This window comes from Varroa destructor, unplaced genomic scaffold (genome assembly GCF_002443255.2).
Source record: "Varroa destructor unplaced genomic scaffold, Vdes_3.0 BEIS01000004.1, whole genome shotgun sequence".
NCBI lineage: Eukaryota > Metazoa > Arthropoda > Arachnida > Mesostigmata > Varroidae > Varroa > Varroa destructor.
Genome location: NW_019211457.1, coordinates 44,730,063 through 44,741,136, shown reverse-complemented (window position 1 = coordinate 44,741,136; position 11,074 = coordinate 44,730,063). Strand labels below are relative to the sequence as shown.

General features: G+C 40.5%; 2 long non-coding RNA genes across 3 annotated transcripts in view; one reads left to right on the top strand and one right to left on the bottom strand.

The window, feature by feature from the left end:
* Positions 1-5,913, top strand: part of LOC111249429 (uncharacterized) — an 18,279-nt gene extending 12,366 nt beyond the window's left edge. The window contains exons 4-6 of the long non-coding RNA XR_015326098.1: positions 134-177; positions 506-2,135; positions 2,808-5,913. This is a non-coding gene — a long non-coding RNA (uncharacterized LOC111249429). The remainder of the gene's footprint in view (positions 1-133; positions 178-505; positions 2,136-2,807) is intronic.
* A 1,743-nt stretch (positions 5,914-7,656) lies between these two features.
* LOC111249544 (uncharacterized) lies at positions 7,657-9,888 on the bottom strand. 2 transcript variants are annotated; one of them, XR_002672964.2, is made up of 3 exons: positions 9,818-9,888; positions 9,055-9,410; positions 7,657-8,901 (listed from the first exon to the last, which is right to left on the bottom strand). It is a non-coding gene; the product is annotated as an uncharacterized LOC111249544 (long non-coding RNA). The 2 variants fall into 2 exon arrangements; XR_015326099.1 differs by having other exon boundaries at positions 9,055-9,193; positions 9,555-9,821.
* Between the last annotated feature and the right edge of the window lie 1,186 nt (positions 9,889-11,074).

The following is an 11,074-nucleotide window of genomic DNA, read 5'->3' as shown; positions in this document are numbered from 1 at the left end:
TATAATAACAATAAATATAGCAATGAATTAGATCTCGGTGAACTTGATGGATGTAGTCTTAGGATACCTTTGCATTATGCAACAATAAGATAAGTTAAAAATACTTTTTTTTACAAATTTTTCCCATTTTCAGTAAGATGCAAATCAACGCTAACTAGGCTCATATCCTCATGTAAGGTAAACCTAAACCTGTCAGGCCTTTTTAGTCAGAAACTTCCCGCAAATCACGGTATCTAAAAAGTGTCAAACTCCAAAGAAACCATACTAATAAATCAGATAAACGCGAAGTAATTCGTTCGAGATACACGCTCCTTTTAGAGATTCCATTGCCGGAATTGTCGTCTCTAGCTAAATCTATTAGGACCATTTATCCCTTCCATCTTATAGAATTCAGCCTCGTTACTTATTGCATATAATAGCATCGTCAGCACAAAAGTAAAGACCATGAAGACCCTGAAGGCCATGTTGCTAGTAATTTACATTTCAGTTTCGTTAATATCGACAGACGTGGTTTTCTTGCTTCTTTATCACTCGCTGTCTACCGATGATGAAACGATTATCCAACGACGTACACGTAATAACGGCCGGCTACGCACAGTTTGCTTACCAATCCCGATGCGATGAAGATTATACGTATTTCATCGACAGGTGGTACTAAATGGTCCGAGTAAATTGCGCACCATAGAGTAAGTATAATGAGTGTATTTTTTATGTATGTTATGAAGAAATGTTTGTGTTATTTGTAAGTTATTTTTTTTAAATAACGCTTTACGCATTTCTTCTCTATCTTTGTTACCAAAAGAAGTCAGTTGTCCCGGAAAAATCTTATCTAATCTACATATTTTCTGGTAAATATTCATCTGACCTTAAAGAAATTCATTAGCTTATTGAACGAGAAATGCTGAACGAAGGTCATCTTTGCATGGAAAGTCGCTCGCTATTTGGGCGATACACGTACAAATAAGACGTGCCCCTAACCTTCTTATATATGTACATGCGGAATGGTAAAAGTGAATTTACTACTATTATTATTAAAAATTTTCAAGAACTGGATTAGCAGACGCCAACCGTTTTATATTGAGAAACTGGTCAGAATAATTAATACGTTTCACCATATTCTCTTTCTAGAAAAAGTGCAAGATGGAAAATTTATCTTGTTATCGTACGGAAAAATGAAACATTGAGCTGATTTTTTCCATCATGGCCACCGTTTTTCTCCTATGTGTTTGGCAAACCACAATGCATTCATCCACTGTCTCCTTGTCTTCTATGTCAGGCAAGATCTAAAATCTTTTTGTCAGGCCACGACTACGTTGTTTGTCCGCCATCTCAGCTTGATTTGCCGCCTTGCTCCTGCTGTTGCGGACTAAGTATGATATCTGATGTTGTCGATGCTACATTGTGGCATCAAGCGCTGCTGTTTTTATTTTGCCAATGCCGTCTACGATGATAGGGTGTGACCTCGGACAGTGTGGTGTGACAATACTTAGCGACGATCGGACGATCTCGGACGTCGATGCATTTTTGTCGTTATTTTACTGTTTGTTATCACTGTCCTTTGCGTACGTTTGGCTCCTTTTTACTCCTTCCAAGTTTTGTTTGATCCAGCGTCGTGCAAAGGCGTCGAAACACTTCAGCTGCAGGCTCCGAACGGTAGGCCGAACGGGAAGGCGGAAAGGCGACGCTGGCTGCGAACGGGCGCAGAACGTGATCAGAGACCGAAAATCGGCATTGCAGTGGCTACCGGTTCGTTGTCTCCCCTTTTTTGTTTCATCGAGCGTTTTTCTTTATTTCTCTGTCTTACGCTTGTACAGCTATTCCGAATGACTTCAGCAGTGACGGCCACGCTCATCGACGCTGATGCAGCCACCAAAAGCAGGAAACAAGTACGACCCGCTCCGCGGAAGGGTGGAGAAGAGGTAAGAAGAAATCGAGAGCAATCAACGCGTAGCCAGACAAAGGATAGAACAGTAGCGTTAACGTTGACGTCGGATGTCGGAAGACGCGGTGAAGGGAGCAGGGAACGAAGCGAAAAGGGGAGTGAAGCGTGTCTTGGAGGCTGCCGCGCGACGCGGACAGAAAATGCCAATTTGTTATGGTTCGACAATATTTGGCAGCTAGCGGTAATCGTTTAGGTAATCAAAAACACCATGGTCGTGACGTTGCGGTCTTCAATAGATAGGATTACACAGGCAGAAGTGGCGGTCAGTTAGCGACATTGAACTCATTAGCTGGTTGCTGTAATGTTATTTCCATGATAGCGTAGTGGATAACGTATTTGCCATAATCGGTAAGCTACTTGAAGCCAGCGGCCTCAAGTAATACCTAACCGCTGAAGTATCGGATGAAAATACGAAAGGTATTAATACTATTTAGCTTTATTCTTGTTTCCTTATTTGATCACACACACTTTGTCTATTTTAGTCTGTCTTGTTTTATTTATTTAGTTAGATTAGAAACTGGTAGACGTTCAGGATACAAACATTTTTACCCTGCTCAAGCTAGGAAACCAAACATATTTTCAGGTTCTTTAAATTATTTAAAAACGACTTCTTCATTTCGTTATTGCTCTCATCGTTTTGGGCGGCGCTTTGAAAATTGAGTTAAGCTCCAATGCTGACCTGGGCTTTAGCCACCAGTTTTTGACGTAGGACAAAGCTTCTTTTTACTAGGAACGAAATAATATGAGCACGTTAACGACTAACTATTAAAACTTCCATTATTATATTTCGTATCGATCAATATCAGTAGTTCCATCAATACACAAATATTAGCCAAGTGCCTGCTTTAACTACTCCCATTTGCAGAGTGCGCAACAAATCAATTCCAAAGCCGCGCAAGGAACAATCAGCACGGGCACTTAAGATCGAAGGAGATGCAGAGGACAAGGCCACAAAAGAATAATCGATTCGGAAGGTTACGTGATGTTTCCGTACAGGGTTAGTGATTGGATTCACTCTGCATCTTCCGCTAAACTGTGGCATTAAGAGCTGAAGAAGCTTTTGGAGTGGCAAATGATGCGCAGTTTCAAAGTGCAGCGAAATTGGGCATAGACAAAATAAGTTTGCAAACGACCAAACAAAACGATCGTTTCATTATTGTTGTTGTTGTTGCTGTTCTTGTTCTTGTTGTCCGCTAGATTTTTTTTGTTGTGTGGGTATCAACAATAGTTTTGCTGGATCCGTTCGTCCTACGAATGATGGAGGAAAGCCGACCTCAACGACACTAGGGAGAAGACCAAAAAAGAAGTGTTATAGTAATGTGGGCTAAACAAGAAATTTCATTGATGTTCCCAATGCTGCTATTGTGTGTTACACTCCTCCTAGCTTCGGAGCGGAGCTCCTTTGCTGCGTCGTCTGCCTCAGTCCGTTATGTTTATTTCGCTTGTCGTGAGATTTCCCCTTCGGCTGTCGATCACGTTTAGGCTGACACGGGTTCGTCCATCGATTCCTGAAGCCGTTCCTGAGTTGACGGTATGTCAATGATGGTGGCCCTGACGTGCGCAAATAGGCACTGAAACACACAGACCGATTTAAGGGCCTCGCTATAGTAGCTATCACGATAACACTGTAAACGATGAGATTGATACGCGAACTAAATTGAGTAGGATGGGTGGGATTGCAGTATTACATGACGATAGATAAGATTGAATTTGCCGGAGCCTACGCACTGCGCAGAGAAGTGGCGCCTTCTTGACCCTGAAAAAGCTTGGCCTATCCCAAGTGCTCTTCGAATAGAAGATTTGATAAATCTGTATTCCCAATATCTTGCCCTGAAAACAAAAAGGCATTTTACTATACAAGCCGAGTTCTGCTTAGGAAGAAATGTCACCTATTTAAAACATGGCTATCGTATGTACACTGAATATATATAGGAACTGTATTTGCTGTTTTGTTTTATTCTACCATGTACAGGATGTAGCTTTCGTTGTCTTAATTTGTACACCGACTAAAGTTAAACTTTTTTTCATACCTCGTTTAAACGTTTTTCGTATGTTAATATTTTCCCGTGATCTAACCTTCACCCGTTGTTTGATGCTAAGTTACAATTGGCAAGGTAAGAAAAACTACCCAATATTTTCAGGAGTGTCGTAAATTTTACGCAGTTCTACTTACAATATTTCTTTAAACATGTGAGGAAGGGCCCAGAAAAAAAATTTAAAATTCATCAATCTAGCTAATATAGACAGTTTTTCCCTTTGCACCTACATTCATATACTGGGTAGATTTGCTACTTCCTACAAAGCTACCCTCAGCGTTTGAGGCTCACGATCAACGAAGGGTTTCAGTCAAGCCATGGTCTAACAAGTTTCAGAGTCTAATTTATGACGTAAATAAAATTGTTCCGCGGATCGTCAACCAGTTCATCGGAAGTTAAACGTTATCGCGGCCCCACTGCAGAAACGTTCCGATTAGCGGAAATCCGGCAATTCGGTTAACAAATCATTTCGTACAGGATAAAAAGGCGTTCTCCCGAGGACAGCGGGCGGATTCAAGCAGGCCTAGTCAGCATGAATGTGTCTGGGTTTGGTTCGCGGTGTGATTTTTCCGGCAATGTGATCATGGAGCAGATGAAGGCTTTGTAACAACGCAAAACTACGACGGCTTAGCGATTTTGATGAAACTGAGAAAAATTAACAGACTGCGGATTATGGCTGGTCTGTTTACGGCCGAATGCATACGAACGCAATGCTTCCGAGACGTGACAATGGCTGTGAACTACGTTTGCAAGACACACTTCTACTGCGAGAAGCTTTCAGCATTGTGTCCTAATAATGATATTATGAGAAGATACAGATAGTGGTGAAAAATTGTTCTTCCATCCATATAGTAAGCAGGACGTTCAGTAACAAATTATGCACTTCATAATGGTATAGATGCTCTCTAGTTACTTGAGGCTATGAAGGAGACCGATTTATTTTCTCTTTTTTTAGGGTTATGTAAAGATTCACCTCTAAAAAAATGCTCTTGTAGGCGAAATGGTACTATACGATCTCCTGTAATATTTTACGATATTATGATAAATGAACGTATTTTCCGGACTATTAATTCGTTACTTTTATTTTAGCATTACATAGCAAGCGTTCCAGCAAGTTCTTTATATTGAAACAGGAAATTGCTCCAAGCAAGCACATCTTTACGTCTAAAGTTTTTAGAAAGCACCGTTAGAAGCTAGAAGCGCTTGTTCGCAAGATACATCACAAGGATTGCAGCTTTTTTTCCTCGTAATCTATGTATCCATGCTAAACACTCCCGGTAGTGTATTACAAAATCACTATATGAACTCGTAGCTTTATCCTCCTAAAAATGTCCCTAAATACACTCAATGTTCCCTGTTCTAACTAGAAAGCAACGTTCACAGCTTGTTCCTTGTGGTTGACCATAGACGAACCCAGCCAGGTGTCTCTTTGTTTGTGACTGTTTCTGGAGCCGCCATTCGTTTGCCTAACTCAGACGGTCTTAGTCATCACGATAAAAATGCCGCAGAACGAGCACGCGTTAAGCCATCGTTGGTTTCTTTCTACTCAGTAAACGTATTCGCGGTATCGGTACAGCCTACTAAAACAAAAAAACCATCAGTTGCCAGAAATAGCGCACAGTGTGCGGGGCTCAAAATCAGCCTCAGGAGCTTTGCCTTCCAGCTGCGTATGAAGGCAACCGTTATAGGATGTTAAAAAATGAGTAACATATGAAAAACATAGAAAAAATAATAGTGTTTGTTGAATAAAGTGGACGAAGGCACCCATCTGAAGGCGTCAAATATTGCCTTAGGACAATTACTTGGGAGAGCAAAGATAGGCAGTGAAGTTAACAGGCAACGTCGACACGAGCTCGAAACTCGGCAATATCGTATAGTGTATTTACCGTTATTCCGTTTGTAAAACTATTTGAAGAGATAAAATATGAGCGTAATAATAACTTAGCAAAGGTATTTTCGGAACAGGTATCATTTACAGTAGAGCCCATTACATCAGGTTATAGCTTCGTAACCAAGCTAGCCAATTGATAGCAGTAAAGCGAATAGGATTGATAGGAACTATACGAACAGCTGCAATGCACTGTATACATGGTTATATTTAGTTGTTGAAAAAGTTCTGACTGTTTATCAAGCAAGATAACTTCGAAGTTACGTATATCAATTCAGATGTGTAGGGCCGGATAGGCCTGAATGCTGATTTGATGGTGTGTTAGAATTATTGAAGTAGCCCTATTGGGACCTAAGATAATGCGCCTTAGAGATAAATAATTTTTTTTTGAAAATTCATTGTATTTTATGGCTTCATAATCGAAACACAAATGCTGGCTAAGCTAACAGAGAAAACCTGTGTTGCCTATGGCCGAAAATTATTATCGGAACAAACAGCCTCATAATGGTCCGGTCACTTTCGTTCTAGAAAATTTGAAAGATTCTCCTCGGCATAGTCGACTAATTACGAGAGATGCTGATGTAGTTATTGCGGAAATTGGGTAGCGATGACGTCGCCGATGATCCGAGCTTCCATCAGGGATTTTAGCCACTTGAAAAGAGTTGGCTATAGCAGAAAGTTCGCTATTTGTGTGGCAGAAAAAAATGCAGAAGAACCTATCTGATCGTATTTTCGCCTATAAAGCTTCATAAAAATGCGATGAAATCGAGCCATTTCTAGAGCAAATCACGTTTCAGTAAATGATATATGGCATTAGTGTGCGAATAAGGGAAAAAAACATGTGCAATGTTGTATAAATCACAGTCTAACGAGGAGTCAAAACGGACGCTAGATGAAGCGATGTTACGCGTCTGATGGAACTGGAAGGAAATTATACGTTATAAGTTGTTGTTGTGTAGCAAAACTTTTGATTTGAACTTCCATTGTCAATAACTAACAAGATTACGACAAGCCATTGACAAAAGTCAACCGTGGTCTTCTACTACGACCACAGACCCCTTTAGCTGTTCGAAAAGAATTGAGAAAACCTAGGTTGGAAATTTTACTTGACGGACCTGACCTAAAATACATTGAGTTTGTAATGTAAGGCAGCTTTCCTGTATATTTAGTTTACTTGCTATCGAAAAAGGCGATATGATCGTTAAAATGTTTTAAATAAATGATTAAGGTAAGCGGGTGTGGAATGTATGAAACTAGCGAAGGCTTTTCCTTAGTTACGGGCAATCGACAAAGGGGCAAGATGCCGTACTGATCCATGTGGGCCGGGAAAATTGTGTTGTTACCTAATGGGCGTATCTACTAACCGGAACGTCCGTACCAGAAACTAGGAACTTTATCTTTTCACGTTATTAGAAACATTCCAATAGCACGATTGCACTGTAGCATTTTAACATGTGTAAAAATTCAATTTATAATGCACAGCATGCTGATAGAAACTTTAACTTTAACAAATCTGGAAACAAGATAACTTTTGTATCGTACAGTATTACTTGATAAATATTACAATACTTGATAAAAATCACATTTGTTCTTCAAACTTAGGGAGTCGTGGTGCTCTAAATTCGAAGCCGGGCGTGGTATTCACTCGTGCTAGTACATGGCATGTACAATTCGTCTGCTCAGGCAGAAGACCAGATGTCTGAACGGAGGTACGCGATCTGAACCCGAAACATTTGCTTGTAGAGGAATGTATATATAATGCTCGATATGATAAATTTCATGCCAGCGTGTACAGCCAAAGCAAATCGTTTTTATTGCTATAATATTTATTAAGGTACACATACTTGAACGTAGGTATCTTGGGTTAAGTACGCGTATCTTGAAGCGGAGCTCAACTATTTGATTTATGGCTAACGAAGTTCCGGATGCAAATTTCGGAGAACTTATCGCACGTGCCAGTAATGGGCTTTTGAGTCAACGGGAACAATACTCAAAATGTAACTTTACTGTTTCTAATGGAGTCTATCTGCAGCTCTCACTTAGAGGACCCTAGTATCAAGTACCTAGGGCTTGAGTTCCACTTGATTATTGCTCCTCACCACCTAAGGTGTTAGGGCTTTTTGCGCGCTCATGCACTTAGTCTCGGCGTAAGATGAGTAGGATCAACAATAGCAATGCATATTTTACCTCTACTATGAATACGAAACTTGTCGTTCACCACGCACTACTAGTACATATTCTGTATATAAAAATACGCGCCTCTGCCCGTGTCCTTCTCAAGTAGTAGCAGTAGTAGTAGTAATAAGTTGCGTGGCAATCACTCAGTCGGTGCTCACTTGTTTGTCTTCATTTGCATGAACTTATTTAAAATTTGCGTGCACTTTCTTCATATAATTTTTATTTTTACGCCGGCATCGTACTGAGTGCCACGTTCGATTTACAATCATAGTCTTGTTTCATTTGCTTTTTGGCCTCTAGGTACACATGTATCTCGTAAGATCAACTCCACTGATACTGATGAGGATTGGCAGGGCTGGGTCTATCTTCTAATATTTTTCCTACCGCTATGAAGTATGGAACTATATGAGCGTAGTTGTGGGTTGCAGTTCATCTTACACAATGATCGAGATCACTGTCACCGTTAAAATACATATATAGCATGATTCATCGTAAAAAGCTCTTGTTAATCGATCCGTGCTACAACTATATACGTATAACATAGCTGCTTATGGACGTCCAGACTTATAAGCTGATTCGACGCTCTCCAGACGTAATTCAGGCCGAACGCATCTGCAAGCGGAATGTCTTCTCAAGCTAAAGGCTATGACCTCCTCCAATGTGGACTAAATGGAAACGAGATACGGTGGGCTAGATATGGGTTCTGAGATCGAAGTCGTTGCAGTTGTTCCATCGTCCTATTTCATTACCCGTTACTTCATGGAAGTTATCCTTGTTGTTCGGATCGGGATCGCTTTCTAGATACAATTATCCTTTTTTGTCCCATTGCACTCTCCCTGATGCAGTTCTCCCATCACCTAGATAGAATAAATCCACCATATTGTTTGAGTGAGTCACTTCGTTACGTTAGTATATTATCCCATTATCTTGTATTAGCAATACGATCGTATTGTTCAGTAATTAAGTTTCCTCGTTTCTAGTGTTTGCTTAGTATAATTCAGGTAACTCACTATGCGGCCAGCGTGGTCTGAATGGCTCTTTAAGCTCGTTACCCTGGTAAACATGAACATACAGGCATCGCCAGTTCAAATTTCAGCCTTGGAACATCGTCACTATGGCATATCGTTACGACGTCGTTTCATAGGTCTGCTGAAAAAAAAACCCAGACAAATTCAGCAAAGTCCACATACTAGATATGGCGGAAAAAACACAACGTCAGGGCTAACGCTCCGTGATGTAAGTTTGTCCTTCGCGTATTTCGACGGGCGGCTCAGGTGGGCCCAATTGGGCCGTGGACCACCTCTTCGATGACTTTTGTAGTTCACGGTTCAGTTCTAGGACGATTTTAACATACTGAAAATATAAACTGCCCAATCAAAAAATAGATATCTTACTATAGCGTCCTAGTCATTTAGTCAAAAGTGTGACAGGCTGCTGTGTCAACTATCCGGCCCTTATTGCGGGTAAATCATCACTGTGGTGACCGGTTAGCCTATCGCAATTATCTTACTTTTTCTGGGTTAAAGCCACCGCAGTTTTTAAAATTCGTTGTAAGTATTAGGCCACCTGGGAAATCAGGCAAGGGAATAACGTGAATGTCAGTATTCTTGAAAAATTTGCCACTATTTACTGGAGCTAAGGGAAATAAGTAAAGCCTAATTTTTTTTTCGAAGATCTAATTTGCGCTTATTGTATCAAGCTCTAGAGGCTACAGGATTTTTAAACTTTTTGTCGATATATGCCTATATGGTAGTAACTTGTTTGTATACAAACTCGTGGTGATCTATGTTTGGATTTAGACATAGACACGCTTCGTCGCTCGGTGGGAGCCAGTTGTATCAGCGAATACTTAATGACTCGAGCAGACGACATTAAGATCGAACGTGTATACACCATGGGAGTTTTTTTCCATCATAAATAATATCTTTTACAAACATTGTATTTTGCCATAGTTTTTAGTTCTAATCAGGCTAAAGACCACTTACTGAGCTGATCGGTGGTACACATATTTAGTTTCATTTAGATTTAGATACATATACAATATAATAAAAGGGACATCGAAAGGCACGTTCGCTTAGAAGGCTGGGTAGAACTGGGATAGGCTATTATCATTGGCCTATCCTTCAGGACTAAAGCTGCTAGATTTGCACTTCACCTTGTTATTCATAATCACATGCTAAGTATAATCTTCTGGATTCAGGATCCGTTGGTAAATACTCAACAAAGATAGACGGCTCTCCTTCAGGGGGAAAGTGTGAGTCGACAATGCAAGGCAGCTTGAAGACGTACTTCTGTAAGTTCCTTGTAAATAAGCCTGTCTGTCTGTCCGTCTGTCTATCTACATATCTGTTTCATGAGTCCTCACGAAGGTACCACATGGCATCGATATCGGCTCCTTGGAAGTTTGAGCACCGATAGAGCTTTGACGCGTAGTTCTGTACGCGCATTCTGTAGAAAGCAAACATAGTTCAGAGCCGGCTCGTTAACACTAACAGCCGAGAATATTCTGAGTAGTAATGCACTTATTCTGATAATAACATTTAATGTGATAATATAAACGATTCCCATATGTACATACTCGACACGGCTTAATCACAGCCATAGCCTGTAGTAGTTTAACACGCTTTCTGAATCTAGTCACACTTGTCGTGTGCTAACCTGACGCTATGTTCCTCGTAGAACAGTTGATTTATACCAGTACAGCCATACGGATATGCCGCCTTATCTCACTTAACCATTTCCCTAAGATTCGTAGCGACCCTCTGTTAAGTACCTCTGCCCGTCGTGTCCGACATTATTGAAAGACTACATTCGAAGATCTTTTGTTTTTACCATAGCTCAGAGCTACTTCAATACGTCGGCCACCACTTTTTTTCCTGTCGCCATTCAGGGGACATTTTTTAATATGATACAATTCGAAAATAGAATAGTACGTGCGTATTTAGGTGTGTCAATTAAAAGCCGATAAACATCACCCACGTCGTGCGATATCAGAGTTGTAGGACGCGGTCAAATGTTACGATCATCTCA